This window comes from Scleropages formosus, chromosome 19 (assembly GCF_900964775.1).
Source record: "Scleropages formosus chromosome 19, fSclFor1.1, whole genome shotgun sequence".
Lineage (NCBI taxonomy): Eukaryota > Metazoa > Chordata > Actinopteri > Osteoglossiformes > Osteoglossidae > Scleropages > Scleropages formosus.
Genome location: NC_041824.1, coordinates 19,300,660 through 19,321,682, shown reverse-complemented (window position 1 = coordinate 19,321,682; position 21,023 = coordinate 19,300,660). Strand labels below are relative to the sequence as shown.

At 39.7% G+C, this 21,023-nt stretch overlaps 1 protein-coding gene across 3 annotated transcripts in view; it reads left to right on the top strand.

The window, feature by feature from the left end:
- The first annotated feature begins 690 nt into the window (after positions 1-690).
- The window catches only part of LOC114909057 (synaptotagmin-2-like), a 42,309-nt gene continuing 21,976 nt past the window's right edge, over positions 691-21,023 (top strand). For 2 of the 3 annotated variants that reach the window (XM_029246458.1, XM_029246456.1), the window contains exon 1: positions 10,444-10,583. The gene's annotated coding sequence lies outside the window, so the exon portion shown is untranslated. Of the gene's footprint in view, positions 724-10,443; positions 10,584-21,023 lie in introns of those variants that run through there. The other variant, XM_029246457.1, reaches the window with a different exon arrangement.

Below are 21,023 nucleotides of genomic sequence, written 5' to 3'. Positions count from 1 at the left end.
TTACATATTGACTTCATTCTTGATATTTGACATTTTCATTTGTTTATTCTGATATATTTTTTCTGAGTTGATAAAACCATATAGGTGGCGCTCAATGCACCATCGGTTGTGATTATGCAGGTTCTACGATGAGATGTTACTGTAATGGAATCTGTATTCTGTCATCCTAATTAATCGCACTGTGTCTGCAGTGCATGCACTTGCAACTTTGCTCTGGCTCACAGCCCACCTGACATTCTAAAACAAACGTATGTTTTAATAAAGTTTAAGACCTCCAAAATATCTTTACATTAGTTATTTCAACATTCCTGTGTTCAGTAACAACCACAACAATGGCGATCACAAACAACAAGAAAAACAACTGCAATAATAATAATAATAATAATAATAATAATTTTTGTTCTGCTTGCTTTTGTCTCAGATAATGAAATCATGACGAAATGAAAGTTGCTGCTTAAATTTATTTTGTCACTGTTTACATAAACTTTTTTTAACTTAAAGACTTTTGAGTGACACCAGTACATTTTTTTTAAAATATGTTGAATAAATTTCCTATTATATTGAAATAGATGAATTGAAAGGTAAGTGCCACTAAAGAAAAAAAAATGCATGATCCAAGCATTCATAAATAAACCTGTGTCGTGTTCTGTTGTGTTCGCTTGAATGTGATGTCTTGTTTGGTCTTTTTTCAGATACCATCTTGACCTTCGCTGACCAGCGCCTGTGAGTATTTTTCTCCGGAAAAACACATCTGTTTGTATACTTTAGCGTATTATGTGAGGGTCTATTGTTAAAAAATTACATTGGCCATTTTTGATGACAATGTTGTATAGAATATGTCAAAAACTGCTAAGCAGTGCATGAAATGGAACAGGTGAAAGAATTTTCAAAAATTAGGTATCCATTTCATATGTAGTAGGTATATACTGTATTTTATATAGTAGTCAAAAGTTTTCATTTTAAAATTCATAAACGCATAATTAGATATTACATAGCCACAAAGGCCTCAGATCAATAATTATCAGTATGTGATGAAACAAAAATTATTTTAATAACTACTCATGTTTCAAGTTTTAATCTTTACATTTGTAAGAAGTAAGATTTAAATCTACAGAAATATCAAAGCTGCAACTACTTTTTGTGAGAGCTCGTGCTGGTGGATTTACGCCATTGTGTTGTTTTTAACTCCCAGGTCTTCTAATATTCTATAAATCCATTCCCTGTCTTTGCTGTACAATTCCACAAATTATTTGAACAATTCAAAACTGAGAAAATATATTAAAAATGGAAAGACTGACTTATACATGCTTCATTGCACATCTTGTGAGACAGAATAATGAAGGCAAATAGATATGGAACCAAAAAAGTGTATAGAAAAAAATGGAGGCAAGTCTCCATATGTGGAGATTTAAGTGTAGGCTATCTCCTCTCACTATAGGGACAGCTGAATAAGTAATTATTTGTGATTATGATTATGTTCCAGTGAGTTCAATCGCTTTGTCTCATCCTGTCTATGATGTCTGTGGTTCACATGCTACAAATTGTCTGGTTTTTCTGCATCACAAAATCAGAAATTTTGTAAATTTTCATGGTAAGTACATTTATATTTATCTGACGCTTTTCTCCAAAGCAGCCTACAACGGTAAGGTGCATAGAGTTATTTATCTGTTTATGGACTGGGTATTTTTTTGCTGAAGCTTTCTATGATTTAAGTTCCATGGTCAAGGTGGTGGGACTCAAAACTGTGATTTCAGAAATCTACCCACAATACCACCTCCCCTACATATGACTGAATCCATTGACTGACATAGCAAACTCTCAGGAGAGTGGGATTGTACTTTTACTTTGTGTATAAGCATTCAAAGCGTTTTAAAATAAGATCATACCAAAAATAGCCTTGTGAATTGTGGCCACTTATGGGGAGGAGGTAGCCACATGGGCACAGAAGAGGCAACAGAGCAGATATTCCTAAGTACGCTGACAGCTGACTCATAATTTAATCAAAATCAAATAAAAAGGCTCCTTGAGGAAATAGCAAAAACAACAAAACTAGAAGTAGGCACAAACAAACAGTAGACAACATCTGAAATCCTAGGCCCAGGGATGATCCCCCACCTTCACCCCCAGTCGTTACTTCCCGCTACATCCTTGCACTCTCCTTAGGTCTCGCTTTCCCAGTCCTTAGCCCAGCTGCCTTAAAATCCCATGATATGATAAGTATCTCTTAACCACTAGCAGTTGGTCATCATTAAGCCTGCTATGCTGGGCAGGCAGTAGACATTTGATCATCAAGATTTATTCCACTCTAAGCCAGGGCCCACCTCTATCTCTTCTCCAGCTCACAAAATTATTTGCAAATATTCCATTTCAGAATTAAATTTTCATGGTTGTATGTAAACAATGGGCAATAAAATATGGGAAATCAATACAGGTAATTCAGATGGGCCATGCTTCACAGAAACCTCACTACTGCTCGAGATAGTAATTTAAAATGCAAGTGATCAATAAATCCATTATGAATCATTGGTTGTTCCTGTATTTCTGTGATTTGTCAGATTCTTTAAAATCTTCATAATTGTTATTGTTAGTCATAGTAGCAATAATAGTAGAAGTAGTAGTAATAATAATAATAATAATAACAATAATAACAATAATAATAACAATAATAATAATAGCAACAGTGCTTTTAGCATGTTTAACATGAATTTAGATTTGAAAATACTACCAGAATGATATTCCCAAGTGATAGACAAATCAAACCCAAGTTACAAATGAAGATGAATCAGGGCAAGTATGTTAGTGCATTTAATTGCACACTATCAAGTTCACACTCTAGGTAGGAAACAAGTTTTCACTGCAGGTTAAAAGCTGCCAGCAGGGTCACTGAGGAGGGTGCAAGCATGGAAGTGAGAGAATGTAGGGAGGGGTGGAGTTCAGCGCAATCCTCATTCCGTATTAGCAGATAACAGGTCGGTGTTATTATTCGGGTAGGAAGCTGGCCTTTTCACAATTTACAGTGGCCCTTGTTGACTTGCACAATAATGCATAGCAATTCAGAGAGCACAGGAGACAGCTAAGAGAAAACATAACTGGAAACCTAAATAGCCTGTAATGTGTGTGTGTGTGTCCTAATGACCCAGTACTATTAGGATTACTTCGCTGTTGAGATTATTGTTTAGGTCACTTTCCTGACCATGTTATTGTTGCTCTTTTACTGACACTGCTAGCAAAGGCACAAACTGTGTCTAACCCTGTCATGACAAGAAGTTTACAAGATACACTACACTAAACCTACATTTGCTCAAAAATTAAACATTTAACATTAAACATATTTTTCAAAAATATTATGATCACTTATACATATAAATAAAAATCTTAAAGCAGCAGTATTCTCAGAATAAATATACATTTAAATGCCACCCCCCCAGTCAATAAATTCCCACAATGTTTTTGTGGGTTTCCTCTAGTTGCACCACTTTCCATCCATGATCCTAAGACATGTGTTTTGGGTAAACTGTAGAATCTAAATTTCCCTTAGTCAATATGTGAATCATTTGTATTGCTCTGCTTTATAAATGGGGGGATAACTGTAACGACTTTCCTATAGTGTATCTAGCATGGCGAGTCACTTTGGTGAAAGTGTGAATAAATTAATGAATGTTTAAAAAACGTCGGATGAGAAGAGCAGGTTTGACTAGATATTTAAAAATAGTCTTTAAAGAAAATGAAAGAAAGCAACCACCTTTGTGGCATTAGTAGTAGTTATACACTGATACAACAGTGCATGGGGGGACTGGAACCACAAAGGGTATCACCTGCTACTTACCTTCACGAGGCACCAGAGGGTGCCTAAGTGTCTCCAGATACCCTCAGTGCTTATTCAGGTTAAGTGATTCTGTGATCTGTCATCTGACCTCCATCCAGGGTGTACCCTGCCTAATGCTCTTTGTTTCTGGGACAAGCTCTGAACCACCACAAACCTTCATTAAGACTAGTGGTTAGGGTTAGTGTTAAGGGGTAGCATTAGGCTTAGAATAAATGAATAAATGATTCTGTAATACACACGTAAAGGTATGAGTAATGTTTGCAGAGACAAAGCAGAGTTTTGAACAGCCTTGAAAATTTGTGTCTGAAACAATCAAATCAGGCAACTCTGTACCCTAGAAATGTAATAATACCTATCCCTCTGTCTATATCTTTCTTAATGTTACAGTCGCTTGCAGGGAAATCATAATGTCAACAATAATGCACAACAATGAAATCTTAATGCAGACAGTAATGCACACAATTTTCAATCAGTTGTTAGCCGTTATTGTCCTTTGTAAAAATCTTTAGGTTACAAGTAACTATCGACAAAGCTGAATGAAAAAAATTCATATTAATATTAACAATTATACATTTAAATTATACATAATTAATATTTGTAATTATACATTTTATTTTTGTGTTCTTAACACACTGAAACCTTGTTAAAAACTCAAGTGGCGTCTTATATACTGTATATAATATATATATATATATATATAGAGAGAGAGCAAGAAAAATGCTGTAAAGCAAGACATATATGTATATATTCTGATTTTAAAGAACACAGAAAAAACCCATGCAAACACAATAACTACATATGAAGAGATTAAACTGGATGTCTGATATTCTGCATACAAAGTAAAATGACAAATGACAAATCAAAAACTATTCAATTAGAACCTGAATGACTTTAAAATTACTTAAAATAAAAAAAAATGTCTGCTGCTCAATTCTGTTTCTTGACCAAGAAATTCCATGAACTTGTGCTTTACTCTTTGTGTTGTTATTGATTATTAAAGAACACCAGATCTAAGTTGAGAGGGAAATGTTTTGTGCCTTTGAAAATGCGTAATGATTTCTGGTGGACATCGTGGGTATTTCACTGAAAGGTTTTTCACTGTTAGGCCAAAAGTTTGGCACAAATATCACACAGAGATGTTACAGAAGAATATTGGACTATAAGTCTGACTCAAAACTAACTTTTACAAGGTCCTCTTTTCCCCATCTTGCTACTTTCCACAATTTCATTACTGAATATTCTGGAAACATGCATGCAGGAGGCTAGGCCAATAAAAACCAATGTTGGAAACACATTTTGACTGGGTAGATGTTCCATCGTCTAGTTAACCTGCTGAGCCCCAGATCAAAGCCATGTCTCCCTTCATAGAGTCTTTGGGACTAGGTTGCCTCATCATCCAGCATGAAATAGAACACAATTTCACTTGATATTGGCATTTCTGGAAGAATAAAACCATTAGTGGTAGAACAATTTACTTCTTCAAGCCCTTTGCAAATAAGAAAATCTCCCGCAGGAGTGGTTTCAAGGAAACGTTGTGGAACGGATCGATAAATATACGCAAAACTAGCTCTGAATTATAGACAATCATTAGCATTAAGAGGCAACCAGATGCAGGCAAAGACTCAAGGTAGTTTGGATTTCATTGCTGCCCCATTGAAGACTAGTAATTCTTGATAATTACCCTGGTTGGCATCCAGAACTGGCCCTTTCACAGGTGACTTTGATAGGCCTTGAAGGGCCCTGGGGCTATCATTGGGTGCACATGACATCCAAAAAGGCATGAAATTATGAAAATTCATTGGGAACAGTGTTCGTAAAAGTATTTAAGGGTAGGATACTGAGAAGTTTGCACATCAAATGCAACCCATCAAGAAGGTTCACAACTGAACAGAATGACTAGAGCTGAGTAACTACTCTTCATTTCACAGTTGTTTTCATTATCATCTTTCTATTATTGCCTTTTAAATGGGGAGATTTATCTCTTTTCAGGAACCACAGAAAGATTCTCCTTCCCTGATGAATAGATTTTTCATTTTATGAAATTAATGTCTCTGGGAAACAAAGATTTCTTTTTTTTCCTGAAAAACAGCACTTTAGGTATACATGTTACTAGAAACGTGCCTATCCAACTAGTTTGAGTTAGACAAAGAGTCAGGGCGATGCACCTCAGGGCGTGTCAGGGGTTTCATCTGCTTCAGTATGTTATTGCAACCCAACAAATGCATCGTTTCTTCCTCAGGACTGGAGCACTTAGCCGAAATTGTCACAAGACCCAGCTCTGTTTATGTCAAACATATTATCAGAAATATCAATAAAAAAAAAGTCAGTGGCATTTTTTTTTTGACCTGGAATGCCATTAGTGCAAACAGGTTCAGTGCAAGAATTAGAATACAATGCAATTTTTTCATTAAGCACCAGAAAAGCTATTGGCTGTTTGACTGAGTCTGTGTGATTGTGCTATATCATGGAAAAGCTCCCATCACTCCTTTTGTCTTTGCGTTCCCCTCTTGGAAGTACAGTAGACACCCTAGATCATTATTCACATCATAAGCATATCTTCAGCTAATTAACATGCATGTCAAGATTTTGTTCTCTTTGAAGCCGTGCAGTAAGGACTGGAAGCAAAGTTTTCTGAGGTTATTCAGATCCAGACTCCAAAATAATTGAACTATATGGATGGTTATAGACTTGTTTATTCTGCAAATAAATTAAACACATGCAAAAGCCTGGTAAATGAAGATCTTCCTCTTGCTGTGGGAGGACATTTTGTTTTGCTGCATGATCATGACATGCACTTTGGTGTGTTTTCTCGTGGATAACTTTTTGCTCAACTTATAAGGTAGTGACTCATCTGTTTGCTTGCTTCCAGAACACCACAATTTATCCCGTTTGAAGTCCTGGACTGCAATCTCCCTAGTTGTCCAGAGAAATTATAATGACGGAAACAGCTGTGTTATAACTGGTTCAGTAGCTCTGAATTCAAAGGAAACAATTAACAAAAGCAAACAAATACTGCTTTTCTGTCCGGCTTGCTCAAGGTGCAGGCGGGAGTCAGTCATTCAGATTACACGCAATATGCAGGGTAAACGGTAAGTGAAAACACTGCCCCTTGCATCCCTAGATCTTCACACGGAGCTGTTCACTTTGTAACTCATTGTGGCAGACACCAGAGGTTACCGCATGCATGCCATAAATACAGCCGCTAATCAATACTTTGGCATTCTCATGATGGAGAAAGACTGCAACGCTGCAGTATGTCATCATGTAACAATTCCAAATAACGGTGCCGAGATGCTAGTCTTTCTCAATCCATCTTTGTCATGGTAAGATGTAGATGAGAGTGAAACAGTTCCCAATAGTGTATTTTATCCATAGTCGGTCGGAAAGGAAGGCATCAGCATGCTCCGGTATCTTTTGTAGTGAAACAGATTGTTCAACATTTGCTTGCTCTGGGGGAACTTGGAAAAGCAGCTTTTCAAAAGTAAACTGATACAGAAATGGAATTGCACAGTTATTCACAAGACAAAAATTTTATAAACTAATAGACAGGGGTTTACAGGTGAGCTGGGGAGGGGAGCAAACCATCCACAAACAGTTTTTGGTTTCCTTCTGATGAAAGAAGCCGGTATCCATATAGGTGACTCTTTGTAAACATGCGGTAAACTGTGTTTCAAGTTTACAATGTATGTAACCTCACCCTGACTCTACAGATGAAAAAGCATGCCTTGATTCAGCCTACTACAGATGCATCATGGGTAAACAGTGATGGATCAGGTCAATTATTTTATGTAGTTCAAGATGTCATGCTAAAGTAATGGAAGCAATCTTTGTATGAAAAAGAAAACAAGTCAATGGTCATAGATCACATCCATCGGTAACACTGTGGTATTTCAACAGAAATTGTCTATGTCAAAAAACTTCCCTTTTGTACTTCATGTGACAGAGGACACACCGAACCCATTTCTGGATGCTCATTGTTACTTGGTGAAGACACCACACCACTTAAGAGGGGGGAAATCACTTTCTGTGACACAAGGTAAACGTCCAGCACCAAAATTTACCCTGCTGAAGGTGTTAACTGGGTAACAGCCAAATCGAAGCACAAACGGACCACCGAAGCCAGGAAATAATTAAACTGAACCCCTCCCCCCCGTTCTTCAAAATAGGAACTCAGGTACTAATGCTCATAATTTGATCAATTAAGATCAAGATTTCTGCACCGAAAGAGATCATCTTACATGTGAAAGTGAATCATGTTGTGGTTTATTTTCTTTCACCTAAATTAGTATTATTTATGCTGTATATAATACCACAGCTGGCTTCCAAACTCATTTACTTTTAACAGAAACACTTTTTGCTCCTAGATATTTATAATAAGGCTCAAGTCAAGGGTCTATCTTGGGACTTAACCCCGACCATGTAAAAATTCACCACTATGTTACCTGCTGCTCTAATAATGTGACAGCTTGTACAGTTCCTGCTTCCGGCAGCCCTCCAAACACAGCTCCTGTGAGAGCATTGCTGAACCCGGCGATCACAGAGCTCAAACCAGTGCTCTGAGAACCACAACCTAACTTTATAGTAACAGAGGCTTGTTTGCTCAGTTGAAGACCCAGGTCCTTCAGTGTGGTTAACAATCTAACTCCTGCAGCCACTCCCAAGTGTAGCATCGCTGTCATATCAGATTCCTGTAGACTCAGCAGGCCAAGCTATACTATTACTAATGCAATGGACCGTTGATCCTCGCATGACTAATTGGCAAGGGTAGTCCAGTCATGTGATTAACCAGTGGTTCTAATACATCATATACATCATTTCTTTAGTCATTTTGACGTGACAGCACAGTAAGTGGTGTATGAACAACTTGTATGAACATTGTGCTTATTCACTATCCACTCAAGAAAATGATTAATGATCTCATGATGGAACATAGGAGAAATCCGATTCAAATCAGGATTTATAATGATGCATAAATAATGAAGGTAATTAAAACATAATAAAATAATATGATTATTGCTAAAGGTTTTATGCAAGTAAATAATTTCAGCTATTGAAATAAAAGGTTTTTTTTAACAATTTGCGTTCTGCATTGATGATTTTTTTTGTCCCCCCGTTTTTTGGAAAATATATTAAAAATATTGTGACACACTTAACCGTCTCTGCTGTCGATGGCCACATGCTTATTTAACAAAATGTGTATCACAAACCTTTAAATATTTCATTTTAGTATTACTGCATTGCCCAAGGTTATATCCATTTTCACAGCTGAATAGTGCACAGAAGCATCTCAGGTTAAGTACCTTGCTCAGGGGTACAGCAGCCAGAACCCTGAAAAGAAAATCCCAAGGGTTCGACCTGCAGCCCTAATGTCCCAGTACTAGTAGGATTGTGTCACATTAGTGTATTGTATTGTATTTCCCGACCACGTTAACATTTGTCTTTTATTTTTAAATTTTTAAATTTACTTATTAATTTTGATGGGTGAAATACCAGGGAGCCTCACTGTAGAAGTCAGGTGACCCACCAGTTAAAAAAACTGAAGCTGGGGGCTCAAGTGTTTAAGGTACACCCCACTGTGCCAGCTGATGAAACCATAGGCCTATAAGCAATGTAACTGGCTCTTCAGAATATAAATGAGGAAGATGACTGATGGTGGCCTCTTTCCACCTACCTCTGCTGCGCTCTGGCAACCTGAAAAGAACACTGCAACCCTTGGCTTTTGTTTGTGTCTTTAAAACGAGTGTGTGACGTATGGCCTGGCAGAGGCTAATGGGAAAGCTTTCTCCACATGGCTGCCTGCTCATTCTTGTGTGATGCAGTATTTTTAAGACTTTTAGTCGCAGAGCTGTTCAAAGCGTCTGTTTACTCCGAACCTTGAGTTGTTTCTAAGGTGTGGTGAGCGCTACCTGTGGTGGTTCTTCTGCCTCAAGGTGTAGCCGGCTGCTCAGCGCACACATGGTCTTTGCTCCTGGACAAGAAGGGGGAAGTTTAAAGAAAAAGCATGTATGCTGATCTGGGTGTGTGAGTGCATGGTAAGGAAGGCAAGGGGGGGTGAATGGACGACGCTGGAGATGTGGTTTATGTAATACTTGGCTGCATGTGGAGCAGCCCCGTTCCAGAAAAACGGCTGCACATCCTCACACCAGTACTGCAGTGTGTGTCTCACCCCCCCACCACTTGCACAGTCCCCTTTCACTTCTTTCCCACCTCTGTGTTGACATGCGTTTTGCCTGCATGGGGCGTGCTGGTGACTTGGGGGGTGGGGGGGGGGGGGGGGGGTGGCGTATGGCAGGCAGCAGTGCGAATCGATCTGCCGGGAATCGCCCTTGAACTTCGGACCGTGTGGGGATTGCAGTGGTGCTTGTGTGCGCGTGTGGGTGAGCAGCATCGATAATGGGGGAGGCAAACCACGAATGATTGTGAGGGGGTTGGCTTGTGTTGGGGTGGGGGTGGTGGTGGGGGGGTGTGCTGGAAAGAGGTAGAAGGGAGAGAGGGGAGACAGAGAGGATGACACTGGGAGACTGGGTGGGGGAGAGAGAGAGAAAGAAAGAGAGAGAGCGAGTGAGTGAGGGAGAGAGAGAGCATACAGCAGAGCGAGTAGTGCTGCAGTGGTACAGAGTGAGAGGACCGCAGTTTCACATGCTGATGAGGGAGCAATCAGGGGAACTCACTACGGCACCAAATCATTAGTCCGAAGTGCCAGGCTCTTTGGATGGGTCGTCCCATAACAGCGAACAGGACCGAAGAGATCACACTGGTAAGCGTGGCACCCTTGTCTCACTGTTTCGGACGGGTGCTGATGTGTGGGGCGGGGGGTTCGGCGGTGGGGGGAATGGGGAGGGGGAATGCGGGTGGGTGGGGGGAACTGTATATGCTCCACATGAACAAAAGCTATCTGATGGTGAGGAGTGAGGCTGAGGAACACCGCAGACTGTCCTTCGTCCGCCACCATCTGACGGACCGAGCAGAGTTGCTAAGGGAGAATTAAACCAGCTGCCTTTTCTTCCCCCCAATTTATAGTCCCGTGACCGATCTGCCGGTCCCCTCCGTGAGGAAGTCTGTTTTACCTTGACAAACCTGGATGAGGGTATTAAGAGTGTTCTAAAAGAATTGACTTTTCTTCACATTGATTTGGATGTCTTCCTGCATATGGCTTGGCTTTTAAAGTCAAGAGGGGCTTAAATTAGTTTATGTCATTTTAAATCACGAGGCAGATGTTAAAAAAAAAGAAAAAAATGAAACATGTTAATTGACTGTATTTACACAATTCATGACTAGTTTAATTGGTCAATCGGGATGCATTGACACTCAAGCTCAACACTCGTCTCAGGCAGGACTGACGACTGTCCCACAGCCAACAGAAAAAAAAGGGGGAGGGGGCTAACCTTCGCTTTGCAACCCCTTGCGATTTGCCTTCAGGAGGCTGGTTCTCGGCAGGAGCGGCAGGACACTGTCAAGGGCAATGCGTCTCAGGCCGGTCCTACTTTCACACACTCCTGTTCAGTTCTCCTTACAGTTATCCTGTAGAACTGTATAGTTAGGGCACCTTACAATGTTGATGCTTTAGTGGGGCACTTTGGGGAAAAAGTGTCAGCAGAGTAGTAGCAGTAGTAGTAGTAATAGTGTGTAATAATAATAATAATAATAATAATAATAATAATAATAGTAACCGGTAACTTTGCCTAAAATGAAGGCAAAGACACACCACACAAAATAATCTCATTGTTGGGCTGTTTATGTTCTTCGGTATTAAGTGCAATTATGTTTGTAATCGTGACAACTGCATTTTTTAACAAAGAGGGAAACCAAGGCACCGAATTCATCACAATTCACCAGTGTGGTTTGTTGTGTCAAGCGAGTGCTGTCCCCCCCGATGGGAAGTATTATATTGCAATCAAAGGCCGATCCTCAGGGATTCCTCTGGCTCTAGTATTGCATACTCATAACCAATTGGACACCAGCATGGGGGAGGGGGTCACATGACTCACATAGCTTCAGCTTGCAGTGTGCCCTAAAATGACATAAGAGAATGTGTCTATGTAATAAGAGAATAAGTTTCTGATGGCATCTCAATGCTTTCAGTCAAATACCTGCTTCAAGTTGGATAGCTGCTGCAAACAGACTCTTTTTGCAGCAATGACAGAATGATCAAACTTTAACCGATATTTTAATGCAGAGATACAAGCAGCAGAGGCTGCATGTCAGTTATACTCAAACCCTGCATTCAGAATGCTTCTTTTGAAATCAAAATAGCAGCAAATAGCAGGACAAGATAAGCCATAGCGACTGCACTGCTGTGTGCATCACATATCCCTTTCCAGGCCCTCAATCAAATTGTTCCTCATCTGTAAGTTTCATAGGCCAGGTTCAAGGGTGTTTATGCTCCTTGTGAACCAATGTAATGCAGTATATGCAAGAGATTTTTTCCTATGAACGAAAGGTCATCAGCGTCAGGGATTGGATCCCCCATGCTTGGTTTGGGTATTGGTGGTCTGGGGCAATTAAATTAATGGGTTGGTCAGTTCATGTTCACTGGGGTGATATACCAACATTATTCCCTATCAGTCTGTAGGCCAATTAAAATTATGACAACAGAACACCGGAACAGGTTCGCAGGCAAGAAGGAGTATGCACTTTGAGAAACACACTCAGAATAAAACAGGATCTATATGGAAGTGAAGAGATTGGTTTCTCAGATCAGCATGAATATTTCCTTCTTACAGAAATTAGCTTCCTAATGCTGACTGAAACCACTTGTCCCAAGCAGGGTTGTGGCAAACTGGAGCCTAACCCAGCAACACATGGTGCAAGTCTGGGAGGGGGAGGGACACACCAGGATGCTATGGCAGTCCATTGCAAGGCACCCCAAGCAGGACTCAAACCCCAGATCCACCAGAGAGAAGGACACAGTCAAACCCACCACTTCCACCATACCCCCATTATTAGAGTAGTACACACAACACACACACACACACACACACACACACACACACACACACAGAGAGTCTGAAACCACTTGTCCTGAGCAGGGTTGCGGCAAGCTGGATCATACCCCAGCAACACAGGGCACAAGGCTGAGGAGGGAGGGGACCACCCAGGTTGGGACGCCAGTTCGCCGCAGAGCACCCCAGGCAAGGCTTGAACCCCAGACCCAGCAAGAGCAGGCCCTAGCCAAACCGGCTGCACCACCGTGCTCCAGTTATTAGTGTAAATAAGGTTAATTAAATTGTTAATGATAGACGAGTAGAGACAGTTAAAAAATACCCAAAAATGGAAACATTCAAGGTTCAATGCTGCCTTCTCCCCAGAAGGATTTTAAGGTACTTTTTGGAAATTGAAGCCTTGGGTAAATAAATTGCGTCTTTCACTACGTCCTCAGGTCCATAGCCCAGAACACACTTAGTCCTCCTCTTTCCATCCATGTAAACTGATTCTTGTAGATATTTTTTATTGTGTAATTTATTTCAAATGTACTTCTGAAGGGTACAAGTCCAGGGTTCCTCTTGAAATTTGAATCAGCAACCATTTTTTTTGCTGTTCCATGACATAATCACTGTATTCTCTGCTCCATCAGTAGCGTGATCTCAGGAAAGAGGCCTGAGAAGATAAGAGATCCCACAGTGGATGAAAGACCTTCATGAGCACAGCACGTTCAGAAAACACTTGGATACGTAACATATGGGCACATGCAATAGTCACTACTTGAATGTTCTCAGTATAGACTAAGAAGACAAAGATGATGTTGAAAAAAAAAAAGCCATCATTACCATAGATTACCAAGGAATTTATTTAATTAATTTAAGCCAAAGAACTTGCAAAGGACCAGTTGGGAATGACTTAGTACAACAATAAACAGAACATCAAAAGAAACAAGAAAACTTGACTGCTTCTTCAATCCTTTTCATTTTTGAATCAGAACTACGCTAAACATTCGAGCTCTCAGACACTCCTGGGTAATTTTCCAGAGAATTTCCTTAATGGATGATAAGATTGTTTCTTCAAACCCGCACAAAGATCTAGCATTTACGGCCCTCTTATCTGGTGAAATGATAATTACACAGTAGATTGTAAGCCAAGTTATATGAGAGCGCTGTTTTGGTTTTTGGGGATTATGTGCTCCAGATCCTTTGTAGAAGTGTTGGATGACTCTGAAAATCTGTGAGATTAGCTGTTTGGATTCAGCCTGATTCCATGTGGACTCTACCAGGGACCTCTCAGCAGCAACATCCCATTGGCTGTTGCTCCCAGGCTGACTTTGATCACCATTCACACACATACACACTGTCTGAAACCACTTGTCCCAAGTGGGGTCGTGGCAAACCAGAGCCTAACCTGGCAACACAGGGCACAAGGCTGAAGGGAGAGGGGACACACCCAGGACGGGACACCAGTCTGTCGCAAAGCAACCCAAGCAGGACTCGAACCCCAGACCCACCAGCGAGCAGGCCCCAGCCAAGCCGATATGCCATCGCACCCCCAATCACCATTCAGTGTTAAACGAAAATAAAAGTTGTTTCAAGGACAACATTTTGCTGGGTGGCTATATCACTGGTCACAGCTTCCAACTTAATGCTATGGTGATCACAACATCAAACTCTTCTTCCTTCTTGATCAGGACTTTTTTAAATGTTACAATCACATTAATTTCAGCTGAGACAAATTCATTACAGTGCACTTTATGAAAACATATTTTTCAGGAACTGTGTGCTTTACTATTATAGTAATTATTACTTTTGGAGAACATGGAGAAAACATGCAAACTCCACAAAGACTGAACGGGAATCAAATCTGCATCCAGTCACGCAGTCTAGGCACTGTAAAGGACTCTTTTGTTTCTTTGTGCTCTTTTTTTTCTAGATTTTCAGTTACAATCAATACCTAGTCTACATTTATCCCTCAAAGCATCACACCCACACTGAGTTGGGATGGAGAACACAGACTAACACTTCTTCCAGTGAACATGCTTTGAGCCATTCTAGCATCACAAAAGCACATGGGCAAACTGGGTCCAGCAAACTGCACCACTGGAATTCTATTGTATGTGTTTGGAAAATATAACTTGAACTAAATTAGGAAGCTGGTAATATGCTCTGGATTCGTAAATATTTTTCAACAGGTTCTAGCAGCAGCTAGCTAAGGAATTAATTAGCTGGCAGTTAAATTGGTCCCATTAAACTTCCAGTATGGCTTCAAACTTTGAGTCTTTGATTCTTTAACCTGACTTAATCATTAATAGGACAAAACATTTCCACCTAGAAGTTAATCTATTTAAAACACTTCCTGAGGTTTATCTAGGTGTTTGGCTCGATCCCTGTCCCCATAAAGGTTCCCTCGAAAAATGTCTTGAAATGTGGAAAAAAAATGTAAAGCTACAGTTAAACAACAAAAATTTTAATTGATTTCTAAACAGTGTTTAGTGTAGCAGATCAACAAATAATCCGATAAAGTAACTATCTGAAAGGGAAAAATGATTTCCACTCCTTGTGAAAATTAGGAGTTTTATTAATTCGTTTCATCCATCCATCAATTTGTTTGTTAATTCATTCATCATTCATTCATCATTGTTAACCACTTGCCATAAATCAGGGCTTTGGTGGTCTGGAGCCTAACCCTGAAGCACAGGGCATAACGCAGAGCACACCACCGTTTGGGTGCCAGCTCTCTACAGTTAAAACAATTTATATGGTTGCAGTTACAAATATATCTTGTTGAAAATAAATACTATTCTTAAGAGAATTACTGTGTTTCACTAGGTCCATTTGTCTCCAAGTTATACAATTACTGCATTGATTGGAATTTTACTATAAGTAGCCGGCTGTACCAATAGCATTGTGCTGACCATATGGAGCATGACTTAGAGCATTTCATGCATTGAATACTAACATATTATATCTTTCTAAAAAGCAGCAACTACACAGGGCAGCAATATTCACAGAACAAACTGACGGCACACCACTACATATTTTCACTTTTATTTTCAGTGCTTATTTAAATTAATACCAGAGCTGTAAATACTTGTCATTATGACTGAATACTGTATGACTCATACCTGTTTTTATGAAAGATGTTTGCAATCCATTTAATTTGGAGAAAATTGAAGTAGGAAACTGAAAAATATATATCTTTTTATATATTACCCATCTATTTATCATATATGATGACATGATATATATCATATACGACACATAGATATCTTATTATGTTGGACAAGTAAACTAACATTCAGATCTAAAACAGTGTTTTCCTACAGTGAGAAGTCAGAGTCTTAAAATAATTACTAGGAGCCCTTGAATTTTTGCAGATGAATCTTTGAAGCTCATGTGCCTGAAATGCTGCAGTTTACAGTTTTTGCAGGTTTCATCAGTTCTGTCATCAGTTTCTGAAGGTAAATCTGTGTGAAATGCCGGGAGCCAGAGGACGGCAGGCCGCAGTACTGCTGTTAGAGGGCTCTGTCACTCTCTAGCTGAAGCTATGCAGATTGCGCCACTCGCTTTCTGTCAGCGCCATTAATCATTTTGTCTGTGTCTGTGTATTTCTATGCCTGCTGGTTTGGGGGTGTGTGTGTCATGGGGGGTGGGTGCATATTTAAGTGGTGGTATAGAGCCCGTAATTTATCTTGGCTTTTACGGGCAATGGGAACTTCTCGCTTCTGTGCCACAGATAAGGATGAGTCCCCTTGGGCTCTGAGCAGGAACCACTATTGTTGGAAGAAATGAGACAATTTATAATCTCCCCTTTTGAAAAGGCTTGGGCAAGGGGTATTTGGATGGGGTTGCAATAAAACATTTTAGGGGTTCCAAGCAAGATGTAATCACACCTTGTGTATTTTGTGATACCCAGTTCAGAATATTGTATTAAGTCCTGTGCTGTGGAATAAACATACCTGCATTTTTCTTCCTTCCCTTGCTATTCTTTCTTGTTAATGACATTCACAATTTATTTATTGATTTCTTTATTTATGTTGGTCTTTAACATAGCAGGGGCAGTGGAACTATTCTTTAGTTTAAATTTGTACATATACAATGGCCCAGCTCATTGAGGTGTACTCCTGCAAAAAATTAAAATTACATTGCAAATTTGAAAATGATATCAGTCGGTATTCCAATTTTACTTTCTCATTTTATGCACATTGATGAAAACAAAATCCAGATGGCCCAATTTTAATTTTCATTTATCCTACGTAAGTTTTACTGCATGCCTTGAATGCCAGATTCAACATGAAAAAAAAAAAGAAAAAAGAAAAACAAAATTAATTTGTCATTTAATTTTTGAAGCACTCCTTGGTTAAAATGTTGGCATATTGAATACAAAAAAGTATATTCCTGTTAGTGATTTAATTTCCTTACCTTCACACATTTATTCAATCAAAAATCAAATCACATCGTAAAGCACTTTTTTTTTTCTGCTTTGCACTTGTACTTTCAAAATTTGCAATTTAATTCCAACAATAGAGGTGATGTCCACCAATAATTCATTATGAGCCTAATGTTTATGGGAAGACAGCTCTTAGGTTTCCCATTGACAGTCAATCAGCAACACCCTGGTAGTATGTAACACATGTCCCCTTTGTGCTTTCCCAGCGTGGTAGAGCAAATGTAGGCCTGCTTTATGAATATGCAACATCTATCCAATTTTTCCCAGGCTGACAAACTTCAGCAATGTGTTTGTGTATTTTTTCGATGCAGCATACCGTCCTCACACCTAGCATCTTCTTCCTTTGTTTATAGTGAGGAATTTTTACAGCATCTTGTGCGGAGCTTAAAGAACTGCATGCAAGATCATTCTATCCGCAGAAATAATTCTGCCCCTGGACACTTGACAAAAATACTTGTCTTGCACCACTTCTGTAAATGTGCTAAGTTATTAACTACAGTTAATGTAAAGTGGTTTAGAAAAACAAAAACGCACAGCATGACTACAGTATAGGATGGGATTGCTACTTTAGATCAAGAAATAATCCAATGATTAATTAATCCATAAATTTTTGACTGAATACTGAATGTGCCCCATAAGACCCTAATCTGGGCCTGTGCCACCGACAGGCTTCCTGTGACCAAGTCAGGGCTTGCAGCTGAGTGTGTCATTAGAGCTGTAAATATTCAGGAAAGAACCATGCTGGTGGGACAGCCACCACAGGCTGTCTGCCGGAGAGTGGCAATCCTGCCTATTAATTAATTACAGCTTTTAATTAAGCAGAACTGCCGTGTCTTAAATGCCGTGCTACGTAGCAAGCAAAAAAAGGCCTGTGACTGGTGTGTGTGGCCGCACCTCCAAAATACTGTGCTAACCAGGGCGGGCAGCTGAGCTATACGCAGTGCCATTTGATGGCAGGGTCATCTTGAGTTATGATTGATAGCGGTCAGAACTCACCCCCGGATGTTTAAATGTACCTTTCATTGTTTTTACTACAATTTGAACAGCACATAATTATACCCTAAAAATACATTTTTCTGGTCCTTGACCTGTCTATTAGATTGTTTCTTAATTAACCTTATAATATTATTCAGTCTAAAACTGAAGAGTCTGCAGACTTATTTCTCAGTAGAAACTATGAATTGACCTTTTATTTTTCTTTATTTAAATTTGCTTTCAGCATAAAAAAGCCCGCTTGCAAAACCTTGTTTGAAGCACAATGGTTCATCTTGCATGTGAATTTTCTCTTCAAAAGTCACCTGTGAGGCAGGATGAGAGGGACGGAGGGGACTAGACTGAGTCCTCACTGATGGGAGTGACTAGATGCATTCTGAACACTCGCTGACAGACTGATAGCCCTCTCTTCGCGTCAGCAGCCGGGATGATGTGATTGTCACGTCAGCTGGCACCCAATTTGGAGTGGAGTCATACACTCCTTTCTTCCAGGGGACGTCTCCACCTCTGTCTAAGAAACAGAGCCCAAGGGCAACTGACATCTCCTAAAGCACATTTACCAGACTCCAATGGTACAGAATGGGGGGACACTCACGTCCTGTATAACAACGATTCACTTCCACAGAGAAGAAATGGAACATTTAGTTCCTGCCCAAATCCCATTCACATCTTGATGAACTGAAGGGCACCTTTCACATTCTATGGAATGTTCATTTTCCATAAAACACAAGTGGGAGTGTCCTGATTCCAAAAGAAGGAGTTCTTCACAGGCCATCAAGTAACATAGTGATTAAGAAACTGGAAAATCCACTATTAGGACTACATGTTCAAGTGCACCGATGGGTTAGAAAACTCAGCAAAGCAGTTTTTTGCCTTTATTCTTTGTCAGTTTCCTAGTTCATAGCATTTAATCCCAATGTAGCTATTGAGATAAATTACATCTGTAATCCACCGACAACGGTGCTTGGTGCATAAAGTAAAATATTCAAGAAATAAATATTTCTGATATGTAAAGAAATACAGTAAGATAACACCCGGTTAAGTCTGAAGCAATATTATCATCTGCTGTACTGTGAAGAAGAAAAGGCGTAAAAAAGGAAATTAGGCAGTCATACGGTTTACCTACTTGATTTCATTTTTTTCTTTGAATATAATGAAAATATGGAACTAGGACACAGTTTTACAGAAACAGCTTTTTCCTAACAAAGATGTATCCCTTGAAATGCTGATGATTCAAACACAGGCTGAATGCCTCAGCAGAATATCGAGCTGAATGAAAAGGTTAGGGATAGGAACTGTAAGCTCCTGTATGTAAACACATTTGGAAAACAGCATGGACTAAGCAACAGCATTAAGAGTAACAATAAATGCCCAATGGGCCTATGCATGGTCACAGTCTTTAAATAAATCTGCGTAAGTGCACAGACAGGAGAAAGGAGAAAATAAAGTAAAACACTGGCTCAGAAAAGGACTTAGCCCACATTACAACACAGCTGGGGTGAAGTGTCCATTGTGAAATGCTATCCATCCATCCACACATTTTTTAAAAAATCTGTCTTCTTCTTGCTGTCTGTCAGTCTCTTTTAGAAAACATTGTCTTAGAGTGTCAGTAGCCAGAGTGGCATCTCTATAAATGTGTTTATCTTTAAATAACATTAATTACTTTGACATTGTAGAAAGAATATGTTGTTACCCACCTTTGCAGGCTAACAATAGAAAAAAAGAAAGAAAAAAAAAACCTTTTGTGAGAGGTCAGTACAAGGTTTACATTTTGACATAGTTTTCAAAATCAATAGGAAAGGTAATATATGAAATCCCAAAATACCATATGCACCTTTTGAAAGCTTACTCAGAATTATTGGGGGGGGTTAATCTTCTCAGACATGTCTGATGGTAATTGTAGAAAATCTCATTCAAATTCAGATGGGCAAAAACTGCTGATCAGTATGCACCTCCGTACCTCACCTTCGGAAGGAAAATGGAGAATGGCAGGAAGTACATCTGCTGTAATCCTGTTAAACCTTAGTGCAACCTTTCGGTTCCAACAAGAGTGCAGTACTGTGCAAGGTAAAAGCTAACTCTGAAAACACCTCAAGGATACATCCTGTATATTATGGTCATGAGAACAAATAATTTAAGTTTGAGCTGAAGCCTGTGTGGTGGTTAAGAAGGGAAAGGAGGTTCCAAGATCCACATGCTGGTGAACTTCAAGTTTCTCCAGCTCACTCAAGAACTTTATACTACTAGCTGCATTAAAATGGTTAAAATCAGGCAATTTGTTGCCTTGCTTGTTCAGAAGCATTTGCAAACCCATTTATTCTGGGTCAACATCTTAAATTATGAAAGACCAAGTTCTATTGATTGAACTTAGCTGGAGTTTGAATAAAAAGGGTAAAACCATAACCAGCTGTCCTGCACCTGCTGTAGAACTCAGGGGTTTTACTGTATGATGTGTCTGCAAACCATAACATACTTCCCTCTGTAATGCCAATGATACATACACACACACACACACACACACTGTCTAAAACCGCTTGTCCCAAGCGGGGGTCGCAACAAACTGAGCCTAACCTGCAATACAGGGTATAAGACTGGAAGAGGAGAGGACACACCCAGGATGGGACACCAGTCCATCACAGGGCATCCCAAGCGGGACTCGAACCCCATACCTGCCAGAAAGCAGGACCCCGCCAAGCCCACTGTGCCACTGCACCCCCCACCATGCCAATAATGTTGTCATTCAGTACTTTACACTGTACAATCAAATTTAATCTGTGGAGTTTTCACAGAACTAGCACAACACTGTTCACTACAAGATGAAAATGTGAAA